Genomic DNA, 26,837 nt, shown 5'->3' with positions numbered 1-26,837 from the left:
ACCATGTAAGTAACACACATGTGGTTGTAGGTAACATGCTGCAGTACAATTAAGTGCATTGAAATTGAAATTGTCAGTGTAATGACAGCATGTGTTTGTGTCATGGGAAATATAAGGGGCAGATATTTTGTTTTGTTTCTTGACATAAATGTTGATAGAAATACCATCTGCAAATACTGAAGGTTTCTCCTCCCAAGGAAAACAAACAAACAAACAAACAAACAAACAAACAAAAAAAAAAAAAAAAAAAAAAACACTCAGAACCCTCTTTATTTGTTTCTTTACTTATTTACAGACCTTTATCCCAGATTAAGTCAGTTGTGCTTCCAGGAAGACAGAACTCAATGTACTTGAGTTTTCCCATGGAAATCTCTATAATTAGGATTGAAGGTTTGCAATAACCTGGGATGAACTTGCTCTCAGTGAATTGTTTGTAGGTTTTACTTCGAGACCATTGCACGATGGAAAGGAACATTGAGAGTTCAGTGTTTCGTTAGCATTTATATATTACAGACATGATCAATAAAGCTCACAGTCATGTATTTTATTATAAGATACACCATATCTATATTATATAGGGTCTATAGATTGAAGTGCCACACTTCAATGTGTGTTTGGAACAGGAAGTTCAGTATGGAGCAGCAAGAAATATGGAGTGTCATGGGAGGTAATGCCCCTAGGTGGGTGCTCCTGTTTTTATGAGATACAATATAGGACTGAGATCACATGTCTAAATTTGACCCTATGCTCCAGTCCTTAGGCAGGAACCTGGATAGGAACAGTTTATTCCCCTTATATCTCTGCTAAGAATAAAATAAAATAAAATAAAATATAAAATAAAATAAAATAAAATAAAATAAAATAAAATAAAATAAAATAAAATAAAATAAAATAAAATAAAATAAAATAAAATAAAATAAAATAAAATAAAATAAAATAAAATAAAATAAAATAAAGGAAACTATGCATATCTAGATAAGCTCCAGTGGAGCTGTAGAAGACATTTCATAAAGTCTCCCTGGCATCACTACGTATGATCCAAAAGTACAGCTGAAATTTATAGAAATTTTGAAATCAATTAACATGTTAGGTTCTGAAGAGATATTGTAAACTGTCCAAAGTGATAAAATCAGCAATGCATAGCATTACTTTCCTCTATGAAGAGCTTGAATAAATAAGACATTTATAAAAATGAGCAGAAAATATGAAATGAGTATTCCAAGAACCATGAAAGAATATAAGCTAAAAGAGAAATTGAATTTTCCTCTGAGTTTCTGAGAGAGAATATAGTTGTGGATTTTATACATAATTTATAAGGGAAATTGGCCAGTTCACTCAGGTATACACCATATCAACTTTTAAGAAAGATTAAGCAAGCTGTCTTCTTTTAATTGAAATCAAATATAGGCACAGAAGAAAATGACTTTTGCCCATGGAAGAATAGTGATGTCACATGGCCAACAGCATTTACAGTTTACATGGAGCATTATTCTACAAAGTAAACTTCTTTGGTTCTTGTAAAACCACAAAATGGTGTTGGAGTCAACCACCTCCTCTATCTCTGAGCCAGTGCCCCCTCACCACAGTCAGTGCATACACTTACAGTTGTCTTTGCGTACAGTAAGGAAAACCTATGCCCTACATGCTGTTTGCATCTCTAAGAATGTAAGAATTGACACAATAGATCAAACTAGTGATCCATTTAGTTCAATATCCTATCTCTGAGTTAAGTGTCAGATGCTCCAGAGGAAGACGTAAGAAAGTCTTTTGTGGGTAATAATGGAATGACCTGTCATAAGGAAAATTTGGTGGGGACCTCCAAAACCACTGAATGCAATTTCCTGCTGTGTCAGGCACCACATCCTAAAATGCTCTTCCTAAGTATATAAAGCTTGGTCTTGTTCCATGAAGTACAGTATTTCACATTTCCTAGACTGCTTCAAATGATTCGAAAAGGTGACCGCCACTCCCAGGTTCTGTTACTGGTTCTGTCACTGTTTTGCTGTATTTTCTTTAGCAGGATACTTAAACTCTCAGTGATTCATTCTCCCAGTCCGTAATTAGGTGTCCCTATTTCACTGGAAGAGGTTTCTGATGACTACAGAGATCCTCACCTAAAAGCTTGTAGAGGTCTAAGTGTTTATTCTAACAATAAAAATAAAGACACTATTACAATCAACTTTCCATTAACTAGCATAACTCAAGGTGAGGATACCCTGGTGGTGGAAATCACTGATGACAGAGGTATCACAGTGGGCAGAGGAAATTTTAGCTGTCTCTCTAAGAGCATTGCTTGGTTTCTGACCCTGAAAGCTAGTACTGTCTGTCCATTTGCCTTTGTGGGGTGGGGGAGCTTTGTTTATTGAGGGCTCTCTGGGGGTCTTCTCTAGGCAACTCAAGTTGTTCTGGTGTCAGTGACTTATGTCATCAGATAAGAAATGCCTCCTTAGTTGTGTGGAATACCTGGAGTTCCCAGGAGTTTTGGCCATGCCAAATTTCCTATCCCACGTTCCTGGCTAAGCTTCAAAAAAGCAATATAAAGTGGCAGTCGGGCAGGATGACAGCTTTGGTTCTTGACACTCCTGAGTCTGTTGCTCTCAGAGTTGGGCAAGATCAAGATCAGGAAGAGCAGCAATTCCCACTCATGAGAGTACAGACTGGTGACATTTCAGTTGGGCCATCTTCAGAACAAAAGGATTTACTAGCACAGTTCTAAAAAAAAGGCCATGGCTTTTACCAGTCAGCCATCTGAACCCAATAGCAGGGAGCAGCTGCTACCAAGCTCACAAGTTCTGAAACATCCAATGGTTTTCGAATGTAACCAGAAATATAAACCAGGAGATAAGTAAACATGACTAAATCCTGAACTTCAAAGTTGGTTCAAAAACTAGGGAAATAGATCAGATAATACATGCTTTCATGTAAGTTAAACAAAAGATATTCAATGGTGTTTTCAATCCATTTACCAAAAAGGTCCCTTAGCTCAATTAAAATGAGCTTTTAATTTTGAAGCAGTAAAATCTATAACCAATCCCTAATAAGACCTTCAAGTATCTAATGAAAGGGCTTCTAAGGTTCAAGACAAACAAGTATTCTTGAATACCACTAAACAAAAAAGAGCAAATTTCTTATTCAGAAAGATGTATCATAAGGTCCCTTTTTACATTAGTTCTCTGTAGATGTAGTCTAGATGTACACAAACAATTGCATTATTATAGTCTTGTGTAAACTACCCATATAAAAGATGCTAGAAGTCTTTTATTCCATCCCCAGACAAACACCTTCTCAAAATCAGAATAGGGGTCTACTGTATACATCCTAATACTTACCCAGATTGACTCAAAACATTTCAGTAAAAAGCTATTCCATCAAAATACAATCTATTACTATAATATTCTCCATTATTTTGAGATTTCCTATAAGTATTAGAAATATTGTTTGAAATATATAAGTACACGCTATATGTATATGAGGAAAAATACAGACCCCCAGGAGGATTATCTCTTGAAAACTGGTACTTCTGCAATGGATGGAAGGGAAGGTCAGCAAAGCAGAAGCAATAGAATAACGCCTGAACATGGGAAAACACTTCAGGCTGTACTGTAAATATGTGGAAGACAGTTGAGGAACCTGGGAAGAAGTGATGAGAAAATTCTGCAAGAGACAAGCAAAGATACATGCAGAAAGACCAGAAAATAATTAAAAAAGAACAGACAGGAAGAAGTGGTAGTACAGAAGCAGAAAGATAAGTTCTTTAGCTAAAAGGGGAAAATAAAGCAGCACAGACAGAAAAGTAATTTTCAGTCAGTTTGGTAAGAAAGAGAAGCAGCAGAATTTAGAGATGAGTTTAATGCTTGTACAGGAATGCATTTTATAGTAAGAACACAGATTCTGAAAGAATGAAAGCTTCTAGACGGGTTGAGAGTTTGCTGTTTTAAGGTAACAATTAAATTAATCAGGAGATATCTACATCTAAAAACACAGCAGTTAGGCTGAAGCAGCAACCAGGGACACTTTTCACCCATTCTTACACTTCAGTTCACAACTAGAAACAATTATCAACATTCATAGGATTGTTTCCATTGAGTTCGGTGTGTTTTTGAGCAGGTCTTGACAGAAGAGTACAAATATGCCATGCCAATAAAGTGACTAGGCAGAATTATGTTGTTCAGTTTTTCATGTCCAAATATGAGATCAAAATATTTCGATGTACTATATGTTTACTGGGTTATATCTTAAGACTGTGGAAGTCCTAAATTCCACCATCAGACTTCTGCATTTACATAACAGGATTTCCAAACTTCACAAACTGCCCAGATAAGCTATGGATGCCCCAACACTGGCAGTGCTCAAGGCCAGGCTGGATGGGGTTCTGGGCAACCTAGTCTGGTGGGAGGTGTCCCTGCCCATGGTAGGGGGTTGGAATCTTTAAGGTCCCTTCCAATCCAAACCATACGATGATTCTATGATAATTTATAGTTTAAATGTCTTTCCAAAAGGAAGTCTCATTCAGTACACAGACCACAGAAATGGATCATTTTACATATATCTTCTAATTCTTATCTTACACTGTTTTTTTTACCTGAGGAAAAAAAAAAAAAAAAAAAAAAAAAAAAAAAAAAAAAAAGAACGGGGGGAGGAGGAGGGGCTTGGATTATTACAGAAGGAAAATTTAAGAAACATGAAAGTGACTCTGGGGAATTATGCAGATCCTGAGAAAATTAACTTAGAAGAACTAAGGAAACTGGAGAAGAGAACGTGTTTTTGTTTAGCCCTACACACAGAAACACAGAAAAGACAACTCTTCGCCTATTCACATAAGCACTTTTCTCTCTTTTTCTTTTTTTTTTTTTTTTTTTCTTCTCTCTCCTTATTGGCATTTGTAGCACACTAGCATTCCCAAAAATCATGAATGTGATGTTTGCACCTTCTTCTAAATCATTAATGAGACTGCCAAATGATAGTGTACCAAACACAAATCCCTTTTATAAACACTTTCCCCTTGGCTTGCTACATTGTTATTTATTACCAACTCTCGTTTATATACCTAGGGCACTTTTTACTCCATCTGACAGCATTCAAATTCATGTCAGTTTGGATTAATTTTCCTCATCAGCTAATTTTATAATTATTTTTGAAAAGTCAAGACTGTCTGATTGTCTTTGTTCTCATTCTGTTGTGTTTGTTTTTATTATTTTTATTAATTATTTATTTTTTACTCTTTGTTATTTATTCTCTCCTTTTACATGTCAGCCAAGATGTAAGGACACTCATATTATTGATAATAAATATTATATTCAAATGGCCTAAGTGATTTTCAGTTGTCCCTGACACAACGTATTTACACAGCGAAATTAGTGAGATAATTGTAACAGTTGCCCTTCACTGAAAATGACTGTACTTACCAATTGTGTTATTAAACTAATGACTTTGCGGGTATTTAGGATCCATCTGCTGCTGCCAAACATAAAAATTATTCCAAATATTAAAAACTGGAAGGGGAGAGGAATCTGAAAGAAGACAGGACACAGAATTGATAAGTAAGAGCTAGCTCATGTGCTCAAATAATATTGTGCTGCTAAAATCTGCAATGGAATATTTGGCTGCTAAATATTGCATGTTTCTCAGTAGCTTGCTTCATCTCAGACTATAAGATGTTATATTGCACCTGCCTTTGAAACAGTTGAGAAGTTCTGGTCATAACACACGGTCTCATATTTTTATATTTATTTTATAACATTTGGGGCTGCTCCTTGACAGCTTTGTATCACTAAGTGCTCCATCACCTTAGGATGGTGAAAGACATGTTTCTCTGAAACATCACACTGTCTCAACAACAAGCAAACATCGAGGTAGATTCTCTCACATCCCCACTTGGACCTATTTCATGCACTGTACATCAGAAAACAACCTTTGGAGAAGGATGGTAAACATAAAATTGCCTGATATAGAGGTAGTCTTTTCTGAGTTTGTTCCCTTTCTTTTTTCTTTTTTTTTTTTTTCTTTTTCTTTTTTTTTTCCTTTCTCTTTCCTGCACACACATTCCAGCATTTTTTCCAACATGCTCTAGAAGAACATGGGAAGGAAAGACCTGAAGAGCTCCACTGATAGATCATAGTTCCGTTCTTAAGGTAGACATAATAAATAAATAAATAAATAAACAGACAAGTAAATAAATAAATATAAATATATATATATTTTTTTTAATGAAACTTTCCTCTTGAAGTAAATGACTAAAAAGAGAGACTCCGTGGATTGTCTAAAAACAAGAGGTGAATGACACCTCTTGAATGACACATGAAGCTATACAAAGCCAGCCAATAAATGTAATACTCTGTATTCTAACAGTTGTATTATTTCCCCCCACTGTGAAAAGTTTCTGAGTGCATGGTGTTCTTTCCTGACATATTTTTCAGTATAGTGGTCTATGACTGTTGTTATCATGAGATTTCCTTCAAAAAGAACAAACTTCTACATTGACCTGTACCCCAAGGGTTTTTCAATAAACCCCAACAAATCCCTATAGAACTCTAAGTATCTCATTGTCAGAAATACAATAAGTTTCTGCACAAAAACTGTAATACTTTGAATTATTGTCTGGCTGGATTCTTATCTGCTAGCAAAAAAAAAAAAAAAAAAAATATGATAATCAATACTTTTCATTTTCAAAGATTCTTAGCAACAGAGAGATAACATTTTGTTCTACTTTATTTTATTTTATTTTTACAGAGAAACTCTTGGCCTCGGACAATGTCATAATAACAATTCTTTATACTTGGGTGCCAAAAGTACCACAAAATCAAAGAGTAAGATACATGCCCTGGCATAAATCTGTGTAGCTCCATGGACTTCAGTTCTATGTGACTATTTTTCACTTCCATGGAAAGTGAAAACTTGCCTGAAAATTTTGGTTTAACCACAAACTTCCAGTTTTAGGGCCTTAAAACTGTATTGACAACCAGGTTTCTGTAAGCAGAGATATAACCTTATCTCTTCTGTCCTTACATCTGTCAAATAGCAATGAAAATACCTTTCTTAAACCTCACAGGCATTTTCTGGCAACATTCTTGCTTAGTATAATTTTATGTAGGTCAATATAGTTACATATTGAGAAGATCATGTTGCCTATGAATAGGCACCCAGTGCATTGTCATTACCCCTTAATCTCTGTGACACATGAATGAGACTTTCATAGATGATAAAAGATTACCAGAGATTTATGTCCTCCTGGAAACTGTTTGGGTGAGGGGAAAGACCTTAAGGTGCATAAAACAATAGGTGTTGACACTTGCATAAGAGACTTGTACCTTCAAAAAACACATATGTGGTGCAGGAGAATGAGTTGGACACGAGGCAGAGGAGGGGGTTGCTAATCTGGAGCTAAGTATATCTCTGGAACATTAATTAACCCCACTAGGAAACAATTTAGCTTCCTAAATATCAGAATACACATTTTGGAAGGGATGACCTAAATTCAAACATGAGTCCACAGAGAAATTACTAATAGAATTTGGGAAACCTGGATCCTGTTTTGAGTGTTTTCATCTGCCAATGTTCAATAAGGAAAAAACCCAGACTTCTGTCAGTCCAAGAAACAGCTGAGTATTAGACAGAAATATCTTTAATTGGTATGTTCTGATCTCACTCCAAAACCGGTGGTTATCTGAGTTTAACCTAAAAGATGAATGAAGGTTGAAGTAACTGGTTATGTATTTTTTAACCAGTGTTTAACGGTCACAAAGCAATAAAGTTTTCAAAACATTGTTAAGTATTACTTTGTCTTTATTAGCATGTTTTTCAAGGTTTCTAGTTCTTTAGACATCAATAGTTTGATTTAAATAGGCAATATAAGAAAACCTATTCCCCACCCTAAATATTTTACATTAGGACAAAAGAACTTGGCAATACAAAATGATGATCCAATTAGAGAGAGAGAGAATTTTCAAGATTTGAAATAGAAGCCTTATTGATGTCCAAGGATATGCATAAGGAATATTATGAGTGATGTGAGGAAGGTTTGCTTTAAATATGGCAGAAGGTTCAAGTTTGATATGCCATAACAAGTGGCATAGGGAACTAGTAATGTATAGGGGTCTGAGTCTTTTACATGCACACATCTACCCTGATTACCAGATTATTTCAGGTTGAGCATCACTGTTTCTGTTTTGTATTTTTCAATTCTTACTAGCATTCTGAAATGAACCTGGTCTTACTCTTACAAATAAATGCAATAAACCACATTTTGAAATGACCTCCCAACATCATTTCTTCCTGCCCTCCCCACAATTATCCAAGACTTTTTTAAATTGAAATTTAATGAGAAAATATACGGGCGGGGGGGGGGGGGGGGAGGGGAGCAGGGGTGGGATTGGAGAGGAGGAGTAAGAGGGGGAGAAAAAAAAAGAAAAAAAAAGGAGAGAGAACCTTTCTGCCTTCAGTGAGTCCTTGTGCTGTCCATCAGTAGAAAGCCCAGTCACAGATAAGTGTTTACAAGTCACTTCACCTTTGCATCATGTGTATGTTTGATTCATGGCAGTCAAAAACATGTGCTTCCATGACAGCATGGGTATTTGATTTCAACCATGAAGCTAATCCAACCCTAGGGCTGTATCCTTGACTACGACAGACTATTTTTTAGCTGATTCTCTGTCATTCTTCTGCATTTCTGATTTTATTTTATTTATTTATTTTTTAATCACCTTGTCTTTATTTTCCCCTTGGAAAGACAGGGCAGTCGGTGCCAATCACTTGCTAAGGGAGCTCTTGTCCTATCAGCACAATTTTGGAAATACTCAGTGTTATCTGAAATTCTGAATACGACCTTCTTCCATTTATGTCATTGCTCAAGTAACAAATGCACATAAGATATGTGGAAAAGCCATACTCAGAAAAAAAGTGAGGTGATACCTCAGTATAATTGTGCTCAAAGTATTTTGCTCTATATAATTAAAGAATTTGTTTACAGTTAATTTACTATATCAAGGGTCCTCTTCATCTAATCCTAATATTTCATCCAGGTTGTTGTCCCTCACAGATTTCCAGTTCAAGATTAGACTAAAATAAAGTATCCTCATGTGAAACAGGAAGCTAAAAATCTAGAAGGGGACATTTTGTTCAGGTCACCTTTGGCTTGAAGATTGATATTGGATGTGGTACAGACATGCCTTTATTCTTCAGTGTTAGGTGAAGACTAAGTGAGATAGCTGGTGTTCATCTTCCTTCTATCTTGCACTTGTCCAATTCTGCACAGAGAGAACAGAAATAAAATTTAGTTGTTTTGATATCTTTCTTTAAAATATATAAAAACAAACAAACAAAATCATAATACCTTTTCACAATATTATTTTTCTTGAACAGTCATATGCATGAATTGCCCTCACACAATTAATCCAGACTGCTGATCCTTATTGAAACAATCCCTAACTTTCAGTAGTGAAAGTCTGCTAGATGGGTAGATTCTATATCATTTAGATGACAATGTTGTAAGCCATGCAACACCCCTCTGGACTGGCAGGAAGTAACTCAACTTATGATCAGTGAATGACTGGTATTTCATCCAAAACTGGAAAGAGATTTTTGAAACATTTTAAGAGCTTTGTTTTGAAACATTCATGGCCATTTATGGTTGACCACTGCATGCCAACACTTGCAAGAATGTGGTAACTTTTGTTAGTCCTTGTCATCAGAAGCAGTCAAAAGCCACCTCTTAGCTTCTGTCAGTGCCTAAGTAAAATGTTTGTAATTCTAACAGTAAAATGAGGAGCTTAATAAAATGAGGAAATATTGCTTACTGAAATATTTAACTCCTTTTTCTAATCTTGTTTAATGCTTCAGGGTAACCTGCAGTTATTATCTTTTCCTTCCTCCCTCTTCTCCCTTTCCTTCTCCTCCTCCTCCTTCCCTCCCCCCCCCCCCTATTTTTTTTTTTTTTCTTCTTTAAAATGTGAGGAGACCAGATGGCTGCAGAAATCTTGGATACACAGCATAGAGGCGGGAAGCTTGCTTAGTAACAGTGTATTAAATGTGTCTATTGAGATACCTCAATGTTTATGCTGAGATATGAATACTTTCCAGATGTACACCTAACTGCCAAGTTCATCGGAATGTGTCCTTGCAAATTTGTCAATGAACAACCTTGTCTGGAGACCACTGAGGTCAGTGTGATGCCTATACTGGATTTTGGCAGAGTGAATCACAGCCTGAATTTACTCTTATAAAGTATGATAATTTTAAAAGATTTGTGGCAGAAAAAGGTTTATGGGTGCCTTGCCTATCCTGTGGTTGATCTGAGATGTGTTTAAAAAGTAGTACAGAATTTATTTCAAATGATGATGTCAGAAAAGGGGTGACCTATCTTCTTTCTTAACAGATAGACAAAGCTAAAGAGACCTTATAACACCCTTTTCCAAATACCATACATTTATTTGTTTGGATTCATATAAACCTATGGAAAATGGACATGGGCTGACCTGGTTAAGGTTTTCATTATTCTGTCCTTCCTTGTGAGTCTGCATGGTGTTTTAAGTAAGGAAACACTGGAGTGACAGAATCAATATTTCATATTCCTAACTTTAGAGCTTACTTGAAATCCTTTCAGTCTGCCTAATCAGGAAGCTACACCAATATGTTAACCTGCCTACCTATTTTAATGATACATTTTCTGAGCAGAAAAGCCATACGTTACCTTTTTGTCCTCTCAACAATGAAACCTAATGAGGGGACAGTCAAAGTATTGCAGAGGATTACTAATGGGTAAAAATTCTCAGATGCTCTGGATGAAAAATTTTAGAGTTGGCTGCAAATATTGTCACATAGACCCTGACTGTTTTTATTTTTTAATCTCTCATTGACAAGGAAAAGCTTGCTGAGAGTTGGGACTTGTTATCTTCGTTTTATGGGCCACTGCTCTCAGAATAACAGGGCTGATAAAACTCTAGTGGTAAGTCAGTTGGGAAGGAGAAATGGACAACAGAGCCACGCAGAGCACAGAGTGTGAGGATGAGAAAGAAAAGTGTCATTAACTTTTCTGGCAATGAATAGTGATTTTTATATCAGCGGACAGAGTCCTTGTGAAATACAAAGTAATGTGAATTATTTATTTACTTGTTTGCTCAGTTATTTTGATGCTGACCTTATTCAGAGTGGCATGTGTGTTCTTTCTTTAAAATTAGATAGATTAGAAGTGAGCTAAGAAGTTTTGAAATGAGTTTACATCAACAGATTAGAGGTATGCTATGTTTCCTTCTTCTTTTAGATACATTACCACATCTTCTGTGAATATTGGCATCCAAATATCTCAGTATTTGTTGTATTCATCTACACAGCTCCTCTTCCATTGCCATCTCTTTCACCACTCTGCAAATTAAAGGCAGTGGAAATAAAGAAGGAAGGAAGACAGAATAGAAGGAAGGAAGACAGAATTAATCTGCTTTTTAGTTGTTTCATACCTGGTCTGTTAGGGTTCTCAGATGAGGGCTTTTAGGCATGCAGGAGCAAGGAGTGCAGATAAAACTTTCAACAAATACTACCCTTTACAGAGGGCACAGATGTGTGACCCTTTACTGAATACTGGTTTATTAAAACCACCTTTAAAACACATGCAAAACAATTTTGTGCAAGTTATAAGTGAGGTATTATTTGTGTTTCATTTCTTCTGTTTCTATGGGTTTTAAAAGACTACCTTTACAAAGACAATAATTTATACATTTTTAATTTCCTTGACATTAGCAATGAAGCCTATTTTCTGTCATCTAGTGGTTGACACTAATGGCAAAACTTCCATCAGTCTTAAAAAAGTTAGAGTTATTGAAATCTGTAGAGGGTTAAATCACTCTTCATCCTGAAGAACTACGGTTCTCCATTTATACTTAAGGCTTTGGTTACCTCTCTTCATTGACTGTTTTTGCAGAAGTGGGGCATATGCTTATTTATTTATTTCACTGCTAATTCTATGTGTATCTATGTGAAGAACAAGCAGGAGTTTTGTTGGGAAGTATGCAAAGTGAGCATTAAATTCCATTACTTTGCCTTGTAGTGAAAATCAAGTGTCTGAAATCCAAGGGGATTTTTTACTATGAGTTTTAAGGTATATTAACTATCCCATAGTAGGGATTTACAAGAAACACCAAAGCAAATGGCATAGGAAGGTGACATTATTCTCAGTACATGGAAGCAAAAGGAGCTCTAGTTCATAGAATTGTCAACATTTTTGACACCAATAATTCTGAAGACATCCACTAGTTTGATATCCATCTGGACCTAATGAGATTCGACACAGCAAACCACCTTGAACTTCCATCCCCAGAATGTTTTCACCTTGCTTTTTGGATGTGCTCACAAGGGAGACATGTTGGTCCTTTCATGTCAGATCTTAATTGGAGCATATATTCCCTTCCTCACTGCATCTCTTTCACTAGGGACTTTCATCAGACAAAGTAAAGGGCTTTTTCACTCCCTCAGCCCCTTTTTATACAGAGCATTCAGCTCCTTCTACAAAGTTTTTTTTGTTTTGTTTTGTTTTGTTTTGTTTTGTTTTTTGTCTCCCACACATTCTACTATTGAAATGTTGTCTTTGTGCAGTCTGTATTAACTCTGTATTAACTTCTCATGTGTGGTTCTGTCTGTTCCTATGTGAGTGCATGTTAGAGGGGAGCATGAGGTCTCAGGATTCCCTTTGCATTTCATTTTGGCTTTCTACATTTATGAATGTATTTTCCATCAGCATTGTATAATGTGGGAGATTTTAATCATTCCTCTTTTTCCTGTTCTCTACATTTATTCCTGAACCTTTTTCTCTGTTCGCCACATCTTTCAGACACAATGATCCTCTTTTTTTATCACCACCATTTTTATTTTTATCTTTCCTTTATGCTTCGTTCACTTCCTGTCTTTTCTCCCTTGTTAGCTGCCATGCAAAGCCACTTTTCAGAAGGCGGAATGGTCACCATTGGTCTGATAATTATCACACAGAATCACACACAGAATTTCTAGGTTGGAAGAGACCTCAAGATCATTGAGTCCAACCTCTGACCTAACACTAACAGTCCCCACTAAACCATATCCCTAAGCTCTACATCTAAACGTCTTTTAAAGACTGCCAGGGATGGTGACTCCACCACTTCCCTGGGTAGCCTGTTCCAATGTCTAACAACCCTTTCGGTAAAGAAGTTCTTCCTAACATCCAACCTAAAACTCCCCTGGCTCAACTTAAGCCCATTCCTCCTCATCCTGTCACCAGGCACGTGGGAGAATAGACCAACCCCCACCTCACTACAGCCTCCTTTAAGGTATCTGTAAAGAGCAATAAGGTCGCCCCTGAGCCTCCTTTTCTCCAGGCTGAACAAGCCCAGCTCCCTCAGCCGCTCCTCGTAGGACTTGTTCTCCAGGCCCCTCACCAGCTTCGTCGCCCTTCTCTGGACCCGCTCAAGCATCTCCATGTCCTTCTTGTAGCGAGGGGCCCAAAACTGAACACAGTACTCGAGGTGCGGCCTCACCAGAGCTGAGTACAGGGGGACGATCACCTCCCTAGCCCTGCTGGTCACACTGTTTCTTACGCAAGCCAGGATGCCGTTGGCCTTCTTGGCCACCTGAGCACACTGCTGGCTCATATTCAGCCGACTATGAACCATCACTCCCAGGTCCTTCTCTGCCTGGCAGCTCTCCAATCACTCATCTCCCAGCCTATAGCTCTGCTTGGGGTTATTGCACCCCAGGTGGAGGACCCGGCACTTGGCCTTCTTGAACTTCATGCAGTTGACCTCAGCCCATCGGTGCAGCCTATCCAGATCCTCCTGCAGAGCCTTCCTACCCTCAAGCAGATCGACACACGCACCTAACTTGGTGTCATCTGCAAACTTACTGAGGGTGCACTCAATACCCTCATCCAGATCATCGATAAAGATATTAAAGAGGACCGGCGCCAGCACCGAGCCCTGGGGGACGCCACTAGTGACTGGCCTCCAACTGGACTTGACTCCATTCACCACAACTCTTTGGGCCCGGCTATCCAGCCAGTTTCTAACCCAACGAAGCGTGCGCCAGTCCAAGTCAAGAGCAGCCAGTTTCTTGAGGAGAATGCTGTGGGAGATGGTGTCAAAAGCCTTGCTGAAGTCAAGGTAGACCACATCCACAGCCTTTCCCTCATCCACCCAGCACGTCACTTTGTCATAGGAGGAGATCAGGTTCGTCAAGCAGGATCTGCCTTTCATAAACCCATGCTGACTGGGCCTGATCGCCTACTTGCCCTGCAAGTGCTGCATGATGACTCTCAAGAGGATCTGCTCCATGAGCTTCCCTGGCACTGACGTCAAACTGACAGGCCTGTAGTTCCCTGGGTCTGCCCTCCAGCCCTTCTTGTAGATGGACGTCATGTTTGCTAGCCGCCAGTCAACTGGGACCTCCCCCGATCACCAGGACTGCTGATAAATGGTGGTACGCAGCCTGGCCAGCTCCTCTGCCAGTTCTCTCATTACCCTTGGGTGGATCCCATCCGGCCCCATCGACTTGTGCACATCCAAGTGTCATACCAGGTCACCAACCAGTTCTTCGTGGATAGTGAGGGCCACATCCTGCTCCCCATCCCCTTCCACCAGCTCAGGGTACTGGGTATCCAAAGAACAACCAGTATTGCTGCTAAAGACTGAGGCAAAGAAGGCATTAAGCACATCCACCTTTTCCTCATCTCTTGTAACTAAGTTCCCCCCCGCATCCAGTAAAGGATGGAGATTCTCCTTAGTCCTCCTTTTTGTGTTGATGTATTTATAGAAATGTTTTTTGTTATCTTTAACGGCAGTAGCCAGATTGAGCTCCAGATGAGCTTTGGCCTTCCTAATTTTGTCCCTGCACAGTCTCGCTACATCCTTAAAGTCCTCCCTAGTGGCCTGCCCACTTTTCCAAAGATTATAAACCCTCTTTTTTCTCCTAAGCTCAAGCCACAATTCTCTGTTGAGCCAGGCTGGTCTTCTTCCCCGCCAGCTCGTCTTTGGGCACGTGGGGACAGACCGCTCCTGCGCCATTAAGATTTCCCTCTTGAAGAGCGCCCAGCCTTCCTGGACCCCTCTGCTCTTCAGAACCGCCTCCCAAGGGACTCTACCAACCAGTGCCCTGAGCACCTCAAAGTCAGCCCTCCGAAAGTCCAATACAGCGGTTTTACTGGTCCGCTTCCTGGCCTCACCAAGAATAGTGAACTCCACGATTTTGTGGTGACTCTGCCCAAGACAGCTCCCGACAATCACATCCTCCACCAGTCCTTCTCTGTTTGTGAAGAGAAGGTCTAGCGGGGCACCACCCCTGCTAGGTTCACTAACCAGCTGCGTCAGGAAGCTATCTTCCACGCTCTTCAGAAACCTCCTAGACTGCTTTCTCAGGGCTGTGTTGTGCTTCCAGGATATGTCAGGGAAGTTGAAGTCCCCCACGAGTCCAAGCACTGAAGATTTCACAACTTCTGTCAGTTGCCTGTAGAACTCCTCATCCATCTCCTCATCCTGGTTCGGTGGTCTATAGCAGACCCCGACCAGGACACTAGCCTTGTTGTCCCTGCTGATCCTAACCCAAAGGGACTTGACTTTGTCATTCCCATTATGTTGTCTGTACTCACAAAAATGGTATTGAGATCTACAAGATTTGACCTTGCTTAGTGTTTCATGGCTACTGTGGTGGCTCAGATTTTGGATGTCAGCATAGCAAATCACGTGAACATCTGCTGTTTTCTGCACAGAAACTGCTGTTCTAGTCTATTTGATCCAAATCAATTTGATCCAGTTTGACTTTATGCAGACCACTGCAGTTGCCATAGTACATCACAGTGTTTATTGACTTCTGGTACTGCAGAGGCCAACTGACGTCTGCCTCCTAAGGGTGATCCAGTTTCTCACCTCCACTGGTGTGAACAGAATCCAAGTGCTTTGTTTGGGTCAAATCCTGTGATGAATTATGATCTTGTTCTCTGCCTTTCGTGCAACCATATATGTCTGCATATGATGTCCAGAAGCAGCTCTGCATGTGCTATAGGCTGATTTTATCAACTGCTTTCTTACAAAATTTTTAAGAATTCAGTTGTATGAAACTAAAATAATGCAATGACAATGCTGAAGATAAATCTATCTATCATCTGTAAGCTGAAAGAATTTGCCTCATCCATATTTCTACTGACTTTGGACTGCAATATATGATTTTGAACTTATCTGTGTCATTGCAAACCATTATATAAAGTATATAATATTTAGAATACAGTTAGATTTTTTTTTTAGTGTAACTGTTAAGTGACTGTTTCAAAAACTGCAGTAAACAATTTTGTAATTATTGACTTCTGAATATACACTTTAATAATATTTAAATGTCAAGAAAGAGTTTTACTTTACTAGGTTTTACCATGCCCCTTAGGAAAATAACTTTCAAATTCATAAAATGAATAATTTTCATAAAATTCAAATGAAATTTGTTGTAGATGTATAATTTAATGCATATGTGAAAAGATTCAAATAGTTATTTGTAGAAAAGGGAAGAAGAAGTGGTTTTATTCTAAAACTGTGTTCAGCATTTATCTCAGAAGAAAGACAGCCGAAATAGAGGCCACCACACTTGAGACTCTAAGATAGCCAGATAGGTCTTACTATTCATTTAGATTGCTTTAGAGATCAAAGCACACCTTCAAAACTGGGTGTAAAGAACTGTTACAAGAAGATGCAGTCTGATAATAAAATTTAACAATTACTCTTCTAGAGTATCTTCCTCATCCAATTAATAGGCCATTACTGTCAAATACTCATGACTTAACAGGCTATGTAGCATAGTGTACTGGACTGATTAAAAAAATGGAATTCAAGAAAATTTCAGAAATTTTTGAGCCTATTTATGAGGTGTGATTTCATGAGCATGGAATCCTAGAATCCTAGAATCATTCAGGTTGGAAAAGACCTCTAAGATCATGTACTCCAACCTTTAACCTAGTACTGAAATCCACCACTAAACCATGCTACTAAGTTCTACATCTACACATTTCTTGAAGATCTCCAGGGATGGTGACTCAACCACTTCCCTAGGCAGCCTATTCCAATTCTGCACAACTCTTTCAGTAAACAATTTTCTCCTAACATCTAACCTAAATCTCCCCTGGCACAACTTGAGGCTATTTTCCCTCATCACTTGGTGTGATGTGTGCATGTTGTGGCCTTTGTGGCATCAACACTGTCCTGTGCATTTACAATCATGGCACTTGTACTACCCCAAGTCACTTGGCACTAAAACCCAGATGCAGGCTGAGATGAGCCTAATGTCAAAATGAAATTGATTGGGGCCATTTGGAGAGATTCAGCATTATATCGAAAGATCCACTGTAGTTACCACACATACATACGCTACTGGCTAGAAAGATGTTCACATACAAGAATTTCAATCTCTCTACCTCACAAGCAAAGGTATGGTAAACTCTGTTTTGAATACTTAGTGAGACAAACTTCTGTCTCAAACATAGACAGTTGAACTATCCATCAAGTCTGGCTTTAACATAAAGTTTGTGCAAATATCATGAATGTCAAATGCCTCCAAAAATGCCTGTTACTTTCTCTTAAAAATAAAAATAAAAAATCCTCCTTTGATTCAACACCTTCTGCCTAAGTACTTCAGCGTATCGCATTATGCACGCTGTGAAATTTGGATGCGTAAATCTTCCCTCTGCACAGTCCCTGTTTTTTGTTTATAAAAAATAGAGTGTAAGGGGACATAAAACGTAAGTGAATCAAGCCCTCAGCTAGCATTTAATTGATAAGAACTAAAGCTAATATTAGATAACAAATAAATGGTCTGTTGCACAGGCATTTAATTAAACACCAAATTAATGCAGTAATGACCTACTGGAACTAACAGCCAGAAATGCTTTACTGCAGGCAAGCATCTGGAATGTTTCACCTTTTTTTTTTTTTTTTTTTTTTTTTTTTTTTTTCCTCCTGAACAAATACATTGAAAAGACATACATCCTTTTTTAATAGTTTGTCTGGAAAGCTTCTGTTTCGTCCTTGACCATGTGACACCCTGACCTCACTGGACACTAAACTATCTTCTCACACACCTCTTTCCTCATAGTAATGGAAAACAAATAGTAAGTTTGAGTTCATTTCCCTTCCTCCCTACATCTTCCTTCTGCATCATTATCTAGTTGAAACCCAGCCCCTTACATGTTGGGTGATTACACACTGATCAAAAGATTAATTGCAGACAGTACTTTGGATAATGGTCTCAGGTAAGAAGCCTACCACACTGTTGAGAAGGCACAGAATTCAATACATTTCTTTATCTGTACAAGTCCATGTCTATAAAAGTGCTTTCAATCATACCCCAGAATATCTGAGAGGTGTGGGAGATTAAGTCTGCTCAGACTTACTCAGAAGGCTTTCTGTCAGTCCTCTCTCCCAACCAAGTGTACAAGAGTATTTAAGAGGGCCTTAGTCTTAAACTTGCCATCCTCTTCTATGCTGTTGTATGAGACTATCCACACACTACAAACTAAACTATTGGAGTTAACAATATGTGTGTTACTGAGCACAGATTAGTCCCACTTGGCTCTGGATGTTGAACTGAGATGTCAGGTTTCCTCTGTGGTTTGTGGAAAGCAGCTATCCACCTCCATCCAGTGGCTGGTTCCAGGTTTGGGTGAGCTCCACATCTCCCTCATAGTGGTGTCTTGCTCTCCTCATGGGCTGCAGAAGGCTCCTACATGCCCCATCCCTTTCCCAGCTAAATACCAATGGTTAGACTGAGGTGTCAGGGTCTTTCCAGAAAACAAAAAAAAAGAAAAAAGAAAAAAAAAAACTACCATTTTTGTGATTATTAAAGTAGATTAGTTCTCTAGAGATCCAATTTCTAAGTCAGTCTTGTCACAGTTTAAAAATATTCTACTTTCTGTTTTTATTATTATTATTTTATCAGTAGTAGTATTTTATTATTAAAAAAAAAAAAAAAAAAAAAAGAGATCCCCATGCGGAACAGGTACATTTATCTGTCCCACTGCAACAGTATTTGAGTTCAAACTTCCATGTAACTCTATGAGGTAAGAAATGAGGCAATACTATTGCTTCAGCTGTTATCTTACTAATTATGACCTGAATAATAAAGGAAGTGAAGGAACAAGTTCAATTTCAATGTATTCCCACAGTTCACATAGGATTTAATGAAAGTTAGGTGCATAATTTATTCTAAGGACTTGGAGCTAAACTCAAATGTCTCACAGTGCATGTGCAGCACAGAAGATGTGGGCCATAGCTATCAAAACATACCACTCATTAGACTGTATTTTGTCTTTAGAAGGGGTTTTCTATCACCAGCTTTTACCTCTGTATCTAGCTATGGGTTACACAGTCTGGAGTAAAAACAGAATCAGTCTTACATTAGTATGTATGATGTTTTCATCGTCAGATTTCAAATTCATCAGACTAAAATGAAAAAAATTACAAACCTACTTTTGACAAAAAAGTGATATAGATTTATTGTATTATCTATCAAATTCTATTCAAAACATTCAACAAAGTCTAGAACAATATTCATTTCACCTTAAAATAGAAACATGTATTTGGAGAGCTCAATAATGCCCTAAACTCCATTGTCCATATTCACTAGATTTTTTTTTACCTATGGCTTAGATTTGAAACCTGAATTTAAGTAAACTTATTAAAACCTTGGTTTTAGCATAATAGTTATCTTAGCAATAACAAATATAGTAATAATAGTAACAACAATAATAAAGAGTTCCATAAGAGATCTGCAAAGGAATTAAAGAGCTTTTTAATGATCCAGTTTGTGGCTGATTATTGAATGAATCTTCCAGATTGTTGTGCCTAGGCATTATGTGCTGCTGAAGACTTTTCTTTTTTCCTTTTTTCCTTTTTTTTTTTTTTTTTTTTTTCCCTTTATGTATCTATTTATTTATTTATTCATTGAGGGGAAAGGAGGAGGGTTTTTTTTTTTTTTTTTGAATAAACCTGAGACTTTTACTTGCCATTACAGACATCTTATAAGTAAGAGCTGACCTCAGAATCTTTGCAGATGACAAGGGAAATGATGATCTAGTTACATAAACTCCTCTTGTTTCTGGTACAGGTCTTCTTCTGTGTCTTTTTCCCATCCTCCAGGGTTCAGAACTAGCAATACCCATTGAAAAAGTAGTTATTGTATGCTGTAAAGAAAACAGTAACTTTTCAAAACTTGGTGACAATACTTTGTTATATGGCTAAATACACACACAAAAACACCCATGGAAAACTATGGTTATCCACTCTTAGCCAAATTGTATTCCCATTTACAGACACTTATTCTTTACAGTGATCATTTTGTTTCTTGGCTTGAGAGCATTTATAAGTAATGGAAAATCTTCCAAATGAGGATTTTTTTTTTTTTTTTTCCCCTAAGGCGATAGATAAAGAGCAAGCCATACCTTCTCTAAACAGAAGTACAAGTAACATCTCCCAGTCTCCCATCAGAACACAGCATAGTACTAATTAGTTCATTAAACATCCCAGCATCCCTGTGGGGTGGGTATATTTTTTATTATCCCCAAGTTAACAGGCAGGTAGAGTTGACTAGCTCAAAGACACACTTATGGTAAATGAAGGAACTCTAACACCTACTCCTTTGTTCTAGTGGATAAACAACAGGTAATAGTTCAAAGCAGCTTTAGCTCTGTGTCCCATTATCTTTGTTATTCTCTGTGTGTCACATTGCAATGAAATAATAATGCAAGAAGTTACTTGTTTAGTGGTGAACAAGGGAATTGTTAAAACAAGGTAGTTTCCTGTTATAATAAAAAAGTATAATAAAGGAATCCAAAACTATGTTTTCTCTCTCTTTGAGACTATGTAGAGCTCTGACTGAGTCTGCTTTACACACATACACCTTCTCCTATAAGGCTTGTAAATACAGTTTTAAGGAGAGCATGGTGTGACTTTGAGAGCAAACCTGATGCAGTCTGCATTGTACACATGTGTACACAGTATATGAGCTGGTGCTAGTGCTAGGGATAAGGCATCTGGAATTTGAAGTTCAGATGGCTCAGAACCAGATTGAGCTCATAAAATGAACATTACCATGGCCACAAAACTAACTGAGGTAATCGTGTACTATTTAGACAAGCAGCAGCATTGCCCTTTGTGAAGGGCTTTGGAATGCTCTAGTCAAGTTTATGGTTGCATAAAGAGTGGGGATATTGCACTCAGAGAAATCCCCAACAAATAATTCCATCATTAACTAATTTCATTGTGACAATGCCTACTATCACATTTGATAAACAGTTTGATTTCAAGGAAGAAAAGCAAAAGTAAAAAATAAAACACCCAAACACTCAAACAGAAAAAAAAATAAAATGTTGTCTGCCAAATTCAGAAATGAAAAGCAGACAAGATCAATTCAAGCACTTCAGAGAAGAGGAATAGGAAATGAAAAGTTCTGCTGCTTTCCCTGTTCACATACTTTGTTTGTGTTAAAACACAATTTTTTATTGAATTTAAGATTTAATATAACTTGGTAATTTAAGATTTAATATAACTTGGTAGTAATTTGAAGCCACGCAAAGAAAAACAAAGAACTTTTATTAAGCTTCATTCTTCATTGTGAACAGTCATTTATAGCAATGACAATGGTCAATTTTGCTCATATATGAACATACGTATGAATATATATCTTATCCAAAATATTCAGGTAATGATTTGAGTGAATATTTGTGATATATAAAATTAGCCTAAGGGATAATCTGGTCGTTGTGTAACTCAGCTCCTTCTTTCTTAGGCTGGACTCATAATGTAACATTTGTTAGAAAAAGCTGAGACTACAGAAAGCTGATATAATTTTTTCCACTATTTAAACAGACTAAGGAATATGTACTGAACAACTGACAAAAGCTAATGCATGAAACACAATACACCTAAGTAATTTCAGCCATTTCAGTTAAGGTCAGAGGTCTCCTGAGGAAAAACAGGCTTCTTAAACATGAACTGAGTGAGTTAGGGCAAATCATTGTGTTCTTTTCTGAGACAGACTAAGGTAAGAATAATTTTTAACATAAGCAATTGTTGAGGATGCCCAAATGATCCACTGGTCAGTTTGAGTACTGATGCATAACCGTCATGCAAGTTCAGATTGTATTTGAGCTAACTGTATTGTGTTTGACCTAATAAAGCTGAGAATAAATCTCCAAAGCTATGCTCAGATGGGCCTAATGAGAACTTGAAACTTCGGTCAAAAGTAAGATTTTTCCTTTTAATCACCTCAACAAAATACTTTGCCACTCATCAAATATGATATTCTTATACAGCAAATAAAAGGTTTGCATAATAACAGAGCTTTTGTGTTCCTCTAAGAAAGAATGTTCTAATCAGAAGTGTGGGCAACAATTCATGCTGTACCACTGACACCTAGTTTTCAGATGAGCCCATCTTTTTAGTTTCTACTGTCTTCAACACATCTCAGAAACTTTTCAAACCTGTTGATGTACATGTCATACTTCACTCTGGTGAACTGAGGACAACATAGAGATATCTACATATCCATAGTTTAAGGATGAAGGTAGGAATAAAAACATACATTGGAATTGCAGTCTGTTTGTAAGTGTCTGACAAACACAAAAATAAAGGAATTTAGGAAGGTAATTTTTTTATTATTATGCTGTTAATAATTCTCCATTTGCCAAAAGGAGAGTACCCGCTTAATGAGCATGTATTAAATACTCATATTTTTCTATATGAAGCAAAGAACAGTCTCATGATATGTTTATGACATATTATTCAACTATTATTTTGAAGATAATTTAATTTATTTCTTCACAAGTTTTTCAGTAGTTCCCATCAATACATTATCTGTCTGCCTTGTAGTCATGAATAAATTTATCTTTGTAACAAAGCTACCAATGTGCTGTATAGGTGGGGATACTGAGGCATGAAGAGATTAGCTAAAAATCTATATCAAATTTTGAGGGTTGAGTTCAATATGAGAGCAACATGACCAAGACTTTCCCCTTACCCCTTTTTGTTCATGTTCATAACTATTTCTGGGAGCTTCTTATCCAGCATCCACTTTTCCTGTTCTGCAGCTCTACCGCATGAAGGGGGATGAACTGGGAGCTGAGGAAGAAAGACCAGGTCTGAGCTGAAATGGTTTTCCTGGGTAAAGGGCTGGTGTTAGGTAGCCCCTGGGTGGGGCTGGTCAGGACCTTGAAGGCCTATGTGTGTCCTGAGAGCCCCGACATCAGGTTGTGAGGCACTCTTCCCATTAATTTCTGCTTTTCAGACACCCTTTACACAGTGCATTTCAGCTTCCTCCTTGCTATTAAATCTGTCCAAACAGTCTCAACACCTGTCTGCCCCAGACACCTGCCTCAGTCTCCCATATCTGAACACAGACTTCACAGCCAGTCATGGCATCCTCTTTGTATTCATGATATCCTCCAGTCTGGCTTTACATCCCTATACACCACAATTCTCTACCATGCCAAAGCCATGACAAATTGCCATCTTCTTACACCTCCAATTCCAGATCAGCTAAATTCTCAAGTTAACAAAATATTTTTCCTCCATTTTGGTCTGCATTTTTTTTTTCTGCATCCAGATAAGAACATGCTTAAGTACCTCAGGTCAAGACAAAATACATGTATGTGATTATTGTAACAGATATTGTAAAATAACTTGTTTGCTAAGCAAACTTAAGTCCATTTTCGAAAGACCTATAATCAGTAACAGCAAAATTTCATAATATCTAACACATAAATAGACATGGAAAAATATCTTTGGGTAGCCACGTAGCATGGAATACTTCAAATTGATCATACAAATTGTCAAAATTATTATGAAAATTGTGTGGAGTCTTTAAAGTAAGGTTTACTGTCAGCCTCACTTAAAGTATTTTAACCAGAGATCCCTATTGTATCTAGACTAAGTTCTATATTTAATGTCTAGGATAAACAAAGTATGAAATATGCATACATTACATGACATACAACATCCCCAGTTATATTTAGACCAGTGTCTTTCCTTAATCTGGATTTATACATTAACAAACTAAAACTTTAGAAGATTATGCTCAGGATTTCCGTGTATTCATGCATAAATTTGGATATTTAAATCAGTGTTTAAACAGCTAAAATATGTGTCTGCTTTTCAGGAGTTCTGAGCACACCACTTCTCCAGTCTTCTCTGCAGAATTTATGTATAGGATACTGCTCTTTTGTATTTTTGGTTAACAATAAATTATCAAAAAACACAGCTTTATGAACTCTAAAGCTAATTATGAAGTCAAGACAAATTTGGTGAATAATTTCTGTCCAAAAATGGAATAGAAAATAGCATACTACAAAGTACAAAAATTTGACAACACTTTTTTGTTTTTGTTTTTGTTTTTTAATGGCTTCTGGAATTTACTATTGACCTACTATGAAATTGAATTAAAAGGACACTAAATAAAAGTTATGTTTTATCATCATCATCATCATCTTGCAAATCAAATAGCTGGGAGTAATGGGTGAAATTGCAAATTCTTTTTCACTAAAATAAAATGTATTTATTTAGTCTTTTTTTTTTTTTTTTTTTTTTTTTTTAAATGCAGCAAATATAATTTTCCCTATTTTCATAATTCTCATCTTTCATCAAAAATCAGGTTCTGTTTTAAAAAGGACATATTCAAAATTATACCAGCATTTGAAATGCTGTTGTTTAATATTTTTATCTTCAGGAAAGCATGTGGCAGCAATAATTACCTGAATTTGATGATCTGCATAGATAAGACCATTACATTATTCTGTCAGTGACAAAAACAGTGCCCCCACAGTACCCTGTGAAAAGTCCCATTGCAATAATATCAAGCTGTCATGATTTAGTAAAATGCAGATTTGTTTCATTGTCATTCTTTGGATACTAATCAGGAAAATCTAAACAGTGAATATGAAAATAAAATAAAAAAATCATGTGCTGCAGAACAAAGAAAACACAGACTTGGGCTGTGGGGAAGGTTGTTTCCAGGACTCAGTTTAGAATAGGTGAGTCTTCAGAATAAGAAGAGCATCTTAATTCAACAAGCAATGGAAAGACAAAATAACACAATATTTTAAAAGGCAGACGCTTCCCCCCCTCCCCCCCCCCCCAATTGATGCCTTGAGTTTGCTTCCTGACATGATGCTGCAGTGTCTTTTCTCCTGCTTGACTAGACAGATAGTCCATGTCTCATCTACTGCGACTGCTGTTATATGGTATTTATTTTGCAGTCACTATACATGATCTGGTTTAATCTCTGTGGGCAGCACTGAATTCTATTAATCCACCTCTCCAGTCAGAGAAAGGTACTGATTCACCTGAATGCCTATATTCCAAATGTACAGTAACTGACCTATTAAGCTGTTCATGGAAAGCCTAAGAAAAATAGTATCAGAATTTTCTTAGAATGAATTCAAAGTTATCAGGTGAAAAACATTAGAGGAAAAGTTCAAAAAATATTGGAATGGTGGACAATATAATTAATTTAAAACCGTGGTAATGTAAGCACAATTTGCATTCCTTCAGAAGGAATTGCAGCATGGCAAACATTTCAAGCAAAGTGAATTTTATCTTTCTTAAACATTTGCTCTCCCATTTTTGGGATATTTTTCTTCCTAGCTGATATGCAGCAGAAAGTCATAACTTCAGATAAGCCAGGAACAGAGCCAAAATGCCACAACTTGATTATGAATGAAATGCCATCTGGATTCCACATTCAGTCTGATCAACAAAAGTCACTAGAACCCTCCTTCCCTCTGTCTATAAAGTTAGACAATGGTGATAAAAATGTCCTTCCAATAAGGTTATTTATTTATTTATTTATTTATTGGGTAAAATTTCAACCTCTGTTAGAGGTTAAATTATATATATTATTATATTGAAATTATATATATTCCTCACGATATACAGCCTTCTTTTGCAGAGAGCACTGTATGGAACAGATACTTTAGTTGAATTGTTTTGCCTTTTTCTAACAGAGCTTGCTATTCTTCGACAACTTCTCACAAACTATTTGTTACAAAGCATTTTTTGTTAAATTGTGAATATAACTCCCTTTACTGAAAAAAAATCTTATATTTATTCTTGTTATTAGACCTTCCATGTTATTGCTGTGTCTCATCTCACCTTGCAGATCCTCAAGTGTCTCACTAAACTTTTAAAAGCATCACAGTATATTTTTGGAGGGACCCTTTTTTCTATGTACATTTTTGATATTCTCTCCTAAGGATTCCCCTTCTGTGCCCACTAGAAGACGTTCTTGAACTTGTCCACAGCTATTTCTAATTTGTCTGATCTTCATCAGTCAGTTTAAAGGAGCATAAAATGTCATCTGCCTCATCCGTCACCATGTGTGTATTAATGTATTTATCTGATTCACTTCCTCTTGCTCATCTAGGCTTGATGCAATTCTGAATCCTTCAGATCTCCTAATTTATTTCAGTCACTCTTCAGGCTTACTGAAGTTGAATTTCTCAGGTGGACTGGTCTGAAATGATGCTATGCTCTAGCAGTTTTATAAGCAATTATCATCTTAATAGCCTGTAAGCCTTGTTTTGTATACTCTCTTTTGGTCTGTAGTCAGGCAAAGAAGTCTGTTTACCCCCAAAACTCTTTCCTTTATTTATGGATGCAGACAAAGAAGCAAAGCAAACAAGCAAACAAACACACAAACAAATAAAAATGAGATTGATTGGCAGAACTACCATATTAGATTTGCATGAATGTTGATGCTTTGGCCATGTCACTTTGCTATGGACAAACCACACTTAGATCTGCAACTGTGATCAGTGGTGACTGATACATTATATTTCAGATAACCTGAAAAGTACACCTGGC

Source organism: Aythya marila (assembly GCF_965140915.1).
Source record: "Aythya marila genome assembly, chromosome: Z".
Classification (NCBI taxonomy): domain Eukaryota; kingdom Metazoa; phylum Chordata; class Aves; order Anseriformes; family Anatidae; genus Aythya; species Aythya marila.
This window is presented reverse-complemented; position numbering follows the sequence as displayed.